This window comes from Lucilia sericata, unplaced genomic scaffold (genome assembly GCF_015586225.1).
Source record: "Lucilia sericata isolate MDLA Ls3-8-SP2 unplaced genomic scaffold, ASM1558622v1 Contig000196F_arrow, whole genome shotgun sequence".
Lineage (NCBI taxonomy): Eukaryota > Metazoa > Arthropoda > Insecta > Diptera > Calliphoridae > Lucilia > Lucilia sericata.
In genome coordinates, this window is record NW_023994224.1 from 99508 (window position 1) to 112652 (window position 13145).

The following is a 13145-nucleotide window of genomic DNA, read 5'->3' on the forward strand; positions in this document are numbered from 1 at the left end:
CTTTTTTATGCATTCATTGTCGACTAACCACTATACTTTATATTATATAATTAATTGATTTTACTTACCTCAGTTTCTGATCTTTAGCTTCTTAAATTTAATAGGAGGGCTTCCAGAATCCGACATGTTGTTCTGCTATTTTCAAATATTATAAATTATTGTTATAATTTTATTTTATTTTTATAAATTTAGAATCAAAACAAAATTAAAGATTTTATGAAAAATTTGATTAAAATTATGTAAAAAACTATATTTTTTGTTTAATGAATGTAGAGATGTTTCATTTCGAAAATGAATTGTTTTCTTATAAAAAAAACAAATTATTTTAATCGATGTGAATTCTAAGTATTTTACGGTAATTTTCATTACAAACAATTCCATTTCTCACTTTATTAGTAATCATAATATTCCATAAATAAAGAATTTTATATTAAAATGTATGTCTACTTAATAAGTCTTATTTATATTTCCGAAAATAATTTTAAACTGAGTATTGGTTAAACCGGGAAGTGTATAATAATCTGTTACTTTTTAGAGCATATTTAACTATATAGTAAACAAGTTAAAAACAATTTCGGGACGTACTATTTTATATTTGAAAATTTATTTATTTAATTACTACAGTGAAGCATAACAGTTCTTTATTGTAAGGAAAAACGATTGCCTTACATATTATAACTTTTAATTGAAATTGTTCTTCTGAGGAGGTCTCAAAATCAGCTAAGAATATGCGTAAGCTTGCTGAATCACATGGTAGAGAGTAAAAGCTTTGTAAATTTTTAAATTTTCGTCCCACACCGTCGCCGGTCTCTGTAGTAGGAAATGATATTATATTAATAGGTATGTAATCTCTTATGAAACAATAACAGTCTGGATGTTTTTTAAATAATATAAAGCCTGAAAATATGCATTTGTTTTCAAAAACAGCTGGTTCCGTAGCATCGGATTGTATTACAAATTCTTCTTTTAAACATCTATGAATTTGCTGGAGGATTTTATTTGGTTTTCGAACTTCTTTCTTCAAATGTTGTAAATAATTTTCGAAAGAGTAAGATGAACCTGCAATGGGATCACCGACTAAATCTACAGTTTCTTTAACGTGAAGTAAACTATGAATGTTGTATGATACACTATTTTCTCCGAACACTATGGGAAAGTTTTCAACAAAAAAGTCTTGGAGAGCTTAATAATCTAGTTTTGGAGAGCTTAATAATCTATAAGCAGTGTGTAACAAAAGAAACAAGTAATATACACTATCGGACACAATAAAGTGCAAAAGTACTCATGCTATATTCTTTCAGCGATATTCAGAATTGTATTCTAGAACTTTTAAATAAAGGAAGACCATCAATATTAATATCTACAGAAGGTGGAAGTTTAAGTTGTTTTGAAAATTTTTTTAATTGGGATGGTATGCCAATATGGAGATATAAACCGCCAGCAATCGCAATGATTTTGGACATTGATTTTGAAATTTATAAAAAGCATTTACATTAAGATTTTCCTCATTTAGGATATTAATTAATGCAAGTACACATTTTCTACTTGGTCTATATTTTTGGAAACAAAATATTAATTTCTCGTTAAGAGAATTATGCGCTGTGTTTTCGATTATGTGTTCTTCTCGGATGTCAATATCAGGCCTTCTTTCGTCAGTAAAGTTATTATCTACATTTATAACATCTGTAACAACATCTACATTAGAATCTGCGATTTCAAAACCCTCAAGTCGTTTTATAAGATCTTCCTTTTCTTTTTTTATTTGTCTTCTATAATTTTTTTTGTTCATTTTGTTCAAATTGAAACTTAAAAAAAAATTATATTTCAAATAGTAAAAAATTGTAATAAGTAAAATTTTCCTAACCATGTAACAAAGCTTAGTAAATAACAGAAACACAAAATTATACAAATAAAACAATAGAAAACTACAGAAACAGAAAAAAAACGGATAAAATTGATTTAAACAAATTTTCAATAAAAATAAAAATACCTATTATTAAAAAATGTTTAAATTCTAAGATTTCTTACAAGTTTTAATATTGTATATTTATTTGTGTATTTACCTTATTTATTTCGTTTAACTTTAATTTAGATTGTTTTCTTTGAATTTTATAGTTGCTCACAAGCACATGAGATTAAAGAAATTATCGTACCAACAATAATAATTATAATTATAATAGTAATATTAATTATAATTATAATGTAAATTGAATATCCCATATTTATTACAGTGAAGTGTTTTGTTATTCTGTTCTCTTCTGGGTGAATTACTATTGAGTATGATCAGTGTTACCAATGGGATAATATTTAAAAAAGGCATGTACATATGCATACTTACTTTTTTAATAATCTTTACAACAAAAGTGTTTAAATAAAGTGACGACTTGTTGTACAACAAACATCTATAAAAATCATTACATTTTGTTACTCAATATCTGTCAAAATGTGACATCTGTTTTAGTTACTTTTACCCTTTAAGAGTCCACCGTATTAATACGCTTTATTATTTGTTATTTCTTTGTTTTTTTTTTTTAAGTAATTATTATTTCTCAATTCAATTATATTACATACATATATGTATGTATTTAAACTAAATAAAAGTAATTATGTCAATAGATTATTTATGATAGATAGAATAACTACCATCTAAAGTACAATGTAAAAGTAAGTATCTAGTGTATACTCTCTATACTATTCACGGCCGTAAAGTGACGATTTCCTTTTATTCTTAATGAATGGTAAGATATTAATGGAAATAAAAGTAAAAAAAATTCAAGGGTCTACTCTCTAGAATACTATGGGACATCAATGTGACGATTGACCCGAAAGATGTAAATTTGAGTCAACCAGATGGTGGCATATTAGTAGAAAGTAACAATCATTTCTCCCAAAGATGGGTAAAATAACTACTTTCGGAAGTACAATAAAAAAAACAACTTTTAAGAGTATAATCTCTAGGTTACTTGAGGACAGTGAAGATACGACAGTCTCCGCTCCCGCTTACAAAGAGGACACTAAAGTGACGACTGTCTTCATTCTCGATTACAAAGGGTACATTCGTGACGAATGACCTAAAACATACGAATTACAATCATCCAGGTGGTTAACTAGTAGTGGAAATTACTATCTTTTTCGTATGCATTGACTCTTTGTCGAACTGCTGGGCCCAGCAGTTCGACGGGACAGTCCCGAACTAACCACTTGTCATACCACTTATGGTGGCCCCTAGCCACCCGACTACCCAGGTGACCAACCATTTTAACATGGGCTTGTCCTACGAGGAAGTCAATCGTCACTCTACAGTCTACAATGAGACTCTCAAGAGGTAGTCAAAAGTAGTCAATGGATGGTAATCTCCAAATGGGTTCTTGGGAGTTAGTCACATTACTAGCTCTTTTACTAGTTACTTTACTAGCTAGTGATGTGTCCTAGGGGAAGTGAAGTGTCCCCAAGTAGCTTGTCCAATGGACAGGTATTGCAGTAGGGTTAAATAACCGGTCCGTCGAGGTATAATTCTAAAAACTTATGAAAAATAAAAAAAAAGTTTAAAAAAATACTTTTATTTCTAGATTAAATAAATATTGAAATACATAAATATTGTTGCTCATTTGTATCTCCAGAAAAATCAGACTTTTAAACTTTGGAATTCATTAATACATATATGTATGATTCTGAAAGAATAGAATTTGTTATATTAAGGAAATATTATTTTTTCCGTAATCTCTGCTAAAGTTTTTTGTTTTAACTCATCTCAAATAAATTCACTCTTCCAAATTGTAAATATTTCATATTTAAATTTTACAATTTTTAATCAAATTAAAAATCATTTTTTTACTTTAAAATTTACACAACAAAATTTTTTCAAGAACTGTCTTAAACAACTTATTAAAGTCAACTAACATAAAAATCAAATAAATAACTTAAAAAGTGATAAAATAGTATAACTGTTCATTGTCTTTGCACTCAGACAAAACTGATCATGTTTGTTCTTTTTCTCTTCACTTTCAATTCTTAAGTTTATTCAAGTGTCTTCTCTCTCGTTTACTCAGGGACAGTAAAGTGACGACTGCCAGTCTCTTGCTTACTTGGTGACCAGTAAAGTGGTGACTGTCTTCGCTCTCGGTTACAAAGTGTACATTCGTGACGAATGACCAAAAACATTCAAATAGGGTAGAACCAGTTGGTTAAACTTTAGTGGAAAATAACAATTGTGTCTCCAATAGATGTGTAAAATATCTACATTCTGAAGTACAATGGAAAAAAACAATTTTTAAGTGTCCCCTGACTCGTTTACCTAGGGTACAGTAAAGTGACGACTGTCTTCACTCTCGTTTACGAAGAGTACGTTGGTGACGAATAACCCAATATATAGAAATTAGGGTCAACCCTATGGTTACACATTAGTGTAAATGACTGTCTTTTACGTATGCATTGACTCTTTGTCGAACTGCTGGGTATCCCAGCATTTCGAAAAGAATAAATGCATATGTAAAAAAAACAGTAATTTACACTAATGTGTAACCATATGGTTGACTCTAATATCTATATAATGGGTTATTCGTCACCAACGTACTCTTCGTAAACGAGAGCGAAGGCAGTCGTCACTTTACTGTCGGCACTTACGTTTTAAAAATCGGCAATAAATCGGCAATTGAAAAATATACTATTTTGTACCAAAGAAACATAACACAAATAAATTCAATATTGTTTGTACATACATTCATAACTCAGGGAATTTTTATTCAGCATAGGTCTAATTTTTTTATACTCTCCAGCACCATCAGTGGTGATAGAGGGTATATATAAGTTTGTCATTCCGTGTGTAACACCAAGAAATATTCATCTGAGACCCAATAAAGTATATATATTCTGGGTCCTTATGAAATTCTGAGTCGATTTAGCTATGTCCGTCCGTCTGTCTGTGTAAAACACGCTCACGTTAAAACGAAGCAATGGAAATTAACAAAATTCAGCAAAAATATTCACTATTATCCGGTACAGTTTGGTAATGAAAATGAGCAAAATCGGTTCACATAGAAAAAAGTTGTGAATCAAAATTTAAAACAACTCCGAAAAAAATAAGCATTTTTTATACATTCTGATGTAATTTTCTCGAAAGCTATGCAAGATAATTTCATGAAAGTCATCATACATTCGTTTCTACATAGTATCTCGATTCCTGCTGAAAATTGCCAGAATCGGTCCATAATTTCATATACCTCCTATACAAAAGTACATATTCCCGGAAAATGAGTTTTTTGTTTATAACTTCCGTCAGAATGCTGATATCTTTACAAAATTTTACAACTTAAAATCTTATGTCAATAGAATTCATTGAGAGAAACAATTTTCTGGATGGGTCCATAATTGGACATAGCTCCCATACAAGGTACCCTCCCGAAAATCACTTAAACGCACATAACTCATTACTAAATAAAATTATCCATATAAAATTTGGAATAAGTATTGCTCATATGCACAGAAATATTACTATGAAATTTTTTTCCGATCGGTCGATAATTGGTCATAGCTCCCATACAAGGACCCTTCCCGAAAATCACTTAAACGCTCACAACTCATTACTAAATTAAGATATCCATATAAAATTTGAATAAGTATTGCTCATATGTACAGAAATATTACTATGAATTTTTTTTCCGATCGGTCCATAATTGGTCATAGCTCCCATGCAAGGTTCAATCCCGAAAATCACTTAAACGCACATAACTCATTACACATTGATATCATACATTTAGCACAAATATTGCTCTTATATACATAAATTACACTATAAAATTGTTTTACGATCGGTCCATATTTGGTCATAGCTCTCATACTAGGTCCCCCAGAAAATCACTTAAATGCACAATATTCATTACTAAATAATGAAATAGATACAGAATTTTGAAATTTTGTCTTTATATACATAATTGGTCGTAGCTCCCATACAAGGTCCTTTTACGAAAACGCCCATTACTCATTACCAAATAAAGCTATTGATACAAAATTTGGCACAAATATTGGTTTGGTATACAAAAATTGTATTTCAAGATTTTTTGACGATCGGTCCATAACATGGGTGCTGTGGGTCCTATGCAAGGTTCCCTTCAGAAAATCACTTGAACACACATTACTTATTACTAAATTACGATATAGATACAAAATTTGACTGAAATATAGCTTTTATGTACAGAAATTTAGCTTAAAGAATTTTTTTACGGTCGGTCTATAATTGGTCATATCTCCCATACTATGTTCTGACCCTAAAAGCACTTTAACCGTATTTAACTAGTTGCATTATCAATTTGTGTAGAACAAAATTATATATACGTATTTTGAAAATCCTTAAATCTTTCACACACATGTATACATGCACATTATTAAATATCGTTAAAGCATAATAAATCTTGGAATTGTAACAGATTTAAGCTGTTTGAATCTTGGGGTTTTTCTATTTAAGACATGAGAAAACTTATTTCTACAAATATTTGATCAATTAAAAACGTATTAATATAAAAGTAGCTGGTGGAGGGTATTTAAGATTCGGCTCAGACGAATATAGCACTCTAACTTGTTTTTGTTTATGTATTATTCTGCGACTAGTCTAATTTGACTAACGAGCAGATTTTTTTGATTAAATAAAATGATTAGTAGTAAGAATAAGATATAACACTAAATATATCCAAAACACTCTTTTATTTAAACCAGATGATGTGGTTTAATGCGTTGGAGGCTATTTGGTTGGCTTCGGATGAAGTAAAGTCTGCTGGCTTCACTGTTCACATGTGTTGATAACTTTTGGTGGTGTGATATTGCAAATTTCTTCACTACGTCTCTGACAAACTCTACGCCTAAATCACGGTGAAGGTCATGATTTCGAACGTACCATGGCGCATCGACCATGTGTCTTAAAACTTTATTTTTAAAAACTTCAATGTGTTTAATTGTTGTATTTTTGGCACATCCCCAAAGCTGGCATCCATACGTCCAAACTGGTTTCAGGATTTGTTGGTAGACAAGTATTGTATTTTGTATTGACATGGAAGAAGTTTTACCTATGAGCCATTTCAGGCTTCTGTACTTAATTTCAAGTTTTTGCTTTTTCTTTAGTATATGGTCGAGCCAAGTAAGTTTAGAATCTAACGTAAGACCGAGGTATTTTGTGGTTTTTGATAATGGAATTGTGGATTCTTGCATTTTGAGAGGAACATAAGTTGTATTTTTTTTAGTGAAAAGTTTACATGTATAGATTTTGAATTGTTGATTTTTATTTTCCATTTTGAAGCCAAAAAAGAAATATTATTAATAGCTGGTTAGTTTTCCAATCGCAAGTACAGCTGTGTCGCCGGCAAATGTTGCTATTGTAGTGTTTGGTGTGTTAGGAATGTCATTTGTAAATAACAAATATTGTAGAGGCCAAGAATGTTCCCTTGAGCAACGCCCGCTTTTGTATCCTTCAGCTCCGAGAACTCATTTTCGGCAGGCCTTCGTGCCATACTTTATCAAATGAGCTACGTCTATAAAAAGAGCAGAGCATGTCGAAAGCTTTATCAATTTTTTCAATAATACGATGAATTTCCTCAATCGTTTAATGTTTTTCTCGAAATCCAAATTGGTGTTTAGGGATACAATTGTTTATGACTATAAACGGATTAATACGTTTTTGTATAATTTTTTCCAATATTTTTGAGATTACAGGTAATAGCGAGATAGGTTTATATGATGAAACATCATGTGGATTTTTGCCTGGTTTTTGTATCATGAGGATGGTACATATTGTAGCAGTATAGCAGATTGGATTTGTGTTGTTAGAAATACAATTGCCTTATGAGGTACTTGTAGTATTTCAGCTGTTAAAAATCATAACCCGGGGATTTTTTATTTTTAAGCTTGTAGATTTCTCGTTTAACTTCACTTACAGAGATTTGAATATTCGATGGAGATACATTGTTTGCTATGTTACAAAAGTTGTTAGTATTACATAAATCGGTACATTTAGTTGAAAGACGTTCTCTAGATGGCTTGAGAAAAGGAGAAGTTTTTCTTTGTTCGATTTGACCCATTATCCATTTGGTTGTTTAAGTGGATGAGAATGGTTTTTGGGTGGGTTTATGGTTTTTTCGCCTTCCAAAGGGAATGGTAGTTTTGTTTGGTACTTGAAAGGTTTTGAAGATACTTTTCCATAGTTTGATTATACCCTACACCACTTTAGTGGGGAGGGTATATTGGATTTGTGCTGATGTTTGTAACATACAAAAATATTCGTCCTAGACACACCTTAAAATATACCAATCGGCTTAGAATCGTTTTCTGAGTCGATTAAGCTATGTCCGTCCGTCCGTCCGTCCGTCCGTCTGGCCGGCTGGCTGGCTGGCTGTCCATGTAAACCTTGTGCGCAAGGTACAGGTCGCAATTTTCAAGATAATTGGATGAAATTTGGCACGCACGTTTTATTTGACCTAAGGACGAAGCCTATTGAAAATGGTTAAAATCGGTCCATTATTTCACCTAGCCCCCATAGAACAGAACCCCCCGAAAAAGGCTTCTGAGCTCATAATTATGTTAAATATACAGATATATCGATAAAATACGGCACAACTAAGTTTTATAGAAGTCTTGATGACCCTGCCAAATTTCATAAAGATCGGGCCCCATTTGACCCTAGCTCCCATACAAAGTCCCCTTCAGAAAATTACTTGAATGTCCCAAATTAACTTATAAACACAAATATCGCGATAAAATTCAGCACAATAAAATATTATGTAAATATAAATATATTCACAAAATTTTATCGGGCTTGGTCCATATTTGCCCCTAGCCCCCATATAAAGCCTCTTTCAGAAAATTAGTTTTTCATCCATAAATTGCTTAAATGTATCGGAACAAGGGAATATTGAAGATAAATGCTTTATTATGAAAAATAAATCACATTTAATATTCATAACTGGTGTAGGGTATCATATGGTCGGCCACGCCCGACTATACTTTCTTACTTGTTTTTTATTTGTTTGAGCTTACGCCTTAAATACTGTGAAGCTCTCTTGTATTTATTTTTGTCATCTCGACATCGGGTTTCATTTTCTCCTAAGTTTTCTTTTAAGGAGTGAGATCGAAAAATTCTTAACACACGTTTTTCATTACATTTTTCAACCAAAGTATTATTTGATTTTTTTTTTAATCAAGTTACCTTTGAAAAACATGTCAGTTATTATGTGTAATGTCAATTATATTAATTTTTTTGTTTCAGCAATATTTTTATTTCTTTTGAGTAATTTATACCTGTTTGTTATACCCTACACCACTTCAGTGGGGAGGGTATATTGGGTTTGTGCTGATGTTTGTAACGCACAATAATATTGGTCCTATACCCACCTAAAGTAAAGTATACCAATCGGCTCAGAATCATTTTCTGAGTCGATTTAGCTATGTCCGTATGGCTTGTAAACCTTGTAATCAAACTACAAGTCGCAATTTTGAAGATAATTCAATGAAATTTGACACATGATCTTTTATGATATCGTAGACAAAGTCTATTGAAAATGGTTAACATCGGTCCATTATTTCACCTAGCCTCCATACGACTGAACCCCCCGAATAGGGCTTATAAACTTTGTAATCAAACTACAGGTCGCAATTTTGGAGATAATTCAATGAAATTTGGCACATGATCTTTTATGGTACCGTAAACGAAGCCAGTTGAAAATGGTTTACATCGGTCCATTATTTCACCTAGCCCCCATCCAACTGAACCCGCCGAATAGGGCTTTTAAGTTCATAATTATGTTTAATATACTCATATCTCGACAAAAAGCTGCAAAAACCAAGTTCTATACAAGATTTGATGACCCTCACGAATTCCATAATAATAGGTCCTCATATGACCCTAGCCCCTATTAAAAGCCCCCATCAAAATTTCACTTAAATGTCCACAATTTTATTCAACAATAAACTGGTAAGTATGTATATCTGAGGCGAGGTACAATTCAATTTAAATGCTTTATTAAGGCAAAGTCGGCCTCGCAGGACTATAATTTCTTACTTGTTTTATTTTAATATTTGGCGTACTAGACCAAGCTGCGTTTTGGATGTTTTCCGTAAAATTATTATTATATTTTTCGAATTCTTCAATAGAACTAATAATATTTGGCACAATCATTTTATTGAGGTTTTGTCTAAAGTACTTCCAGTCAGTATTCTTATTATAAAGAAATGGATTGCTTTCTGGTTGAATTATATGTTCACTTACTGTTAGAAGAATTGGAGAATGGTCAGAGCTTAAATCTATACCATCTTCAATGTTTATAAAGTTTTTTTGATATTTTATGAATAATAAAGAAATCAATAAGATCGGGTATTTTAGATTGGTCAGTGGGCCAATATGAAGGTTTACCAGTGGAAATAAAATCACATCCTAGGGTATTTGCCGCTTTATACAATTCTCTGCCTTCTCTTGTATAGGTCTAATAAAAGAAGTCTTTATAAGTACACCGAAACTTTGGTTTACTTGGCATAAAATCTATTAGAATTTGTATCACTTTTGCCGAAAAATATAAATGTATAATTATTTGTGGAATACTATACATTTACCCAGTAAAACAATTTCAAATCTTGGTTATGAGTGATGTAGTTATTTCATACATTACTTGACAGTAAGTGATCGATATCAACAATATTAATTAATTTTTTCAATAGGATTTGTAACTAATTGTCTAGAGCGTGTGTCTAATATGGAATTGTTAATGGAGCATTGAGAAAGATAATAGACTAATAAATACAGATAATTACTACAAAGCCGATTTTAAATCCAGGAAAGTGGGGTAATCACATTTGTAATCAGTTATTTTCTGGTTATCGTCGAACAAAAACCGGATAGGTAAAGATTTTGCTAAGTACATTTTTATAATGGGAATTTTTCTAAAGACTTTTTAACTTTTCCACAAAAATGTGTAAATTTATTTTCAAACCATAAAAATTTTTTTAAAAATTTAAAATTTTTGCACCCTTAGATCAGACTTTGGGAAACCTATTCAAGATTTTCATATATAAATTGTGTTTTCTTTTCATAATCGATCCAATTGACATTGGTGATGGAGCAAATTGTGTTCTACCGTAATGTAAATTTTCCTTTCCCAATTGTTTTAAAAGATCCATTTAATTTTTGCTTTTGTAATGTTATAATAAATTCGTGAGTTTGTTCGATTGGGTTTGATAGGGTAAAAATCGGTATTTTTGAAGCAAAAATTGGGAAATCGGCACTTTACTATTTTGAAGGTAAAATATCGACAAGATGCCGATAAATCGGGAAATCTGGCAGGCCTGCCCCGATATTCACACTAATACATACGCAATACGAATACTCTGAGTAAAAAGACAAAGTAAGCACAAAACAAAAACAATTTTATTTTGTTGCTTGTCAGCATTCAACAAAGAAGGTTTATGTCGCTTGATGTTATAATACACGGCGAATATTTTTCAGTAGCCGTTACAAATAAATGTTAATTTCAGGTTTTACTATTGCATATTATAAAATATTAAATATATGATAGGTAGATGGATAGATAGGCATATACATCAATACATAATTATATCAACACATATGTACATCAGTACATACTTACATCAATACATATTTACATCAACACATACTTAAATCAACATATACATCAGTACATACTTACATCAACACATACATACTTATAACAAAACATACATAAACACATACATATGTACATCAATATATTAACACATACAAAAATACATCAAAGCATGCATCAAGACATACAATAATACTTACGTCGTCACATAAATATATACTACCTTCCGATGTTCATTTATAATACAAATATGTAATATGAATAAAACAAAATAAATACAAATATATAATTTTGTTCAGTGTAAAGTACACGTATTTCTATTTATGTATTCTTTTACTTTTTCAGTACACATATGCGATTTAAGCACTCTCTCGCTGACCACCACTGGTCTAATGCCAACATCGGCAGAGAGTAAAAAATAAGTGATTTTTATCGTTTTTTATACCCTACACCACTATAGTGGGAGGGTATTATACGTTTGTGCTGACAAAAATATTGGTCCTACAGCCAAAAAAGTATACCGATCGACTCAGAATCACTTTTTGAGTCGATTAAGACATGTCCGTCCGTCCGGCAGGCTGTCCATGTAAACTTTATGCGCAAGGTACATGTCGCAATTTTCAAGATAATTTGATGAAATTTGGATCAAACGTGTTTTTCCATTATTTCACTTAGCCCCCATACAACCGTACCTCCCGATTTGGACTTTTTATGTCATAATTACGTCAAATATACTATTATCTCTACAAAAATTCGGACAAATAAATTTTATATAAGTATAAATGACACTGCAGATTTTCGTAATGATCGGCCCTTATTTGACCTTATCCCCCATACAAACCCCCCCTCAAAAATTGTCTTAAACGTCTAACATTGACCTGTAACCATTTGCATCGCAATGAAACTCAACATAACTAACTGTTATTTAACAGGTAAGAATGTGATTTATTTTTTCATAATAAAGCACGTAAATTCTATTACCTTGTTCCGATACATTTATGCAATTTATAGATGAAAAACCAATTTTCTTTATGGGGGTTAGGGTCAAATATGGACCAAGCCCGATAAAATTTTGTGAATATATTTATGTAATATTTATTTGTGCTGAATTTCATCGCGATATTTGTGTTTATAAGTTAATTTTAGACATTCAAGTTACTTTCTGAATGGGAACTTTGTATGGGGGCTAGGCGAAATAATGGACCGATTTTAACCATTTTCGATAGGCAAAAAAAGCGTGTGTGCCAAATTTCATCCAATTATCTTAAAAATGGTGACCTGTACCTTGCGCACAAAGTTTACATGGACAGCCAGCCAGACGGACAGACGGCCGATTGTTATACTTTAAGGTAGAAGTCGAATATTTTGTATGTTACAAACATCAGCACAAACCCAATATACGCTCCCAACTAAAGTGGTGTAGGGTATAAAAATATATCCTTTTCCCAAAATTTAATAAGGATCGACCCATGTTTGACCTATACTCCTATATAAAGCCTCATTTAAAAAATTAGTTTTTTATCAATAAATTGCTTTACTTTGGAGTTAAAG

General features: G+C 31.3%; 1 protein-coding gene across 1 annotated transcript in view; it reads left to right on the forward strand.

Moving 5' to 3' along the window:
* The window catches only part of LOC119601880 (tetratricopeptide repeat protein 39B-like), a 164109-nt gene that overhangs the window by 78390 nt on the left and 72574 nt on the right, over window positions 1–13145 (forward strand). The window lies entirely within an intron of this gene.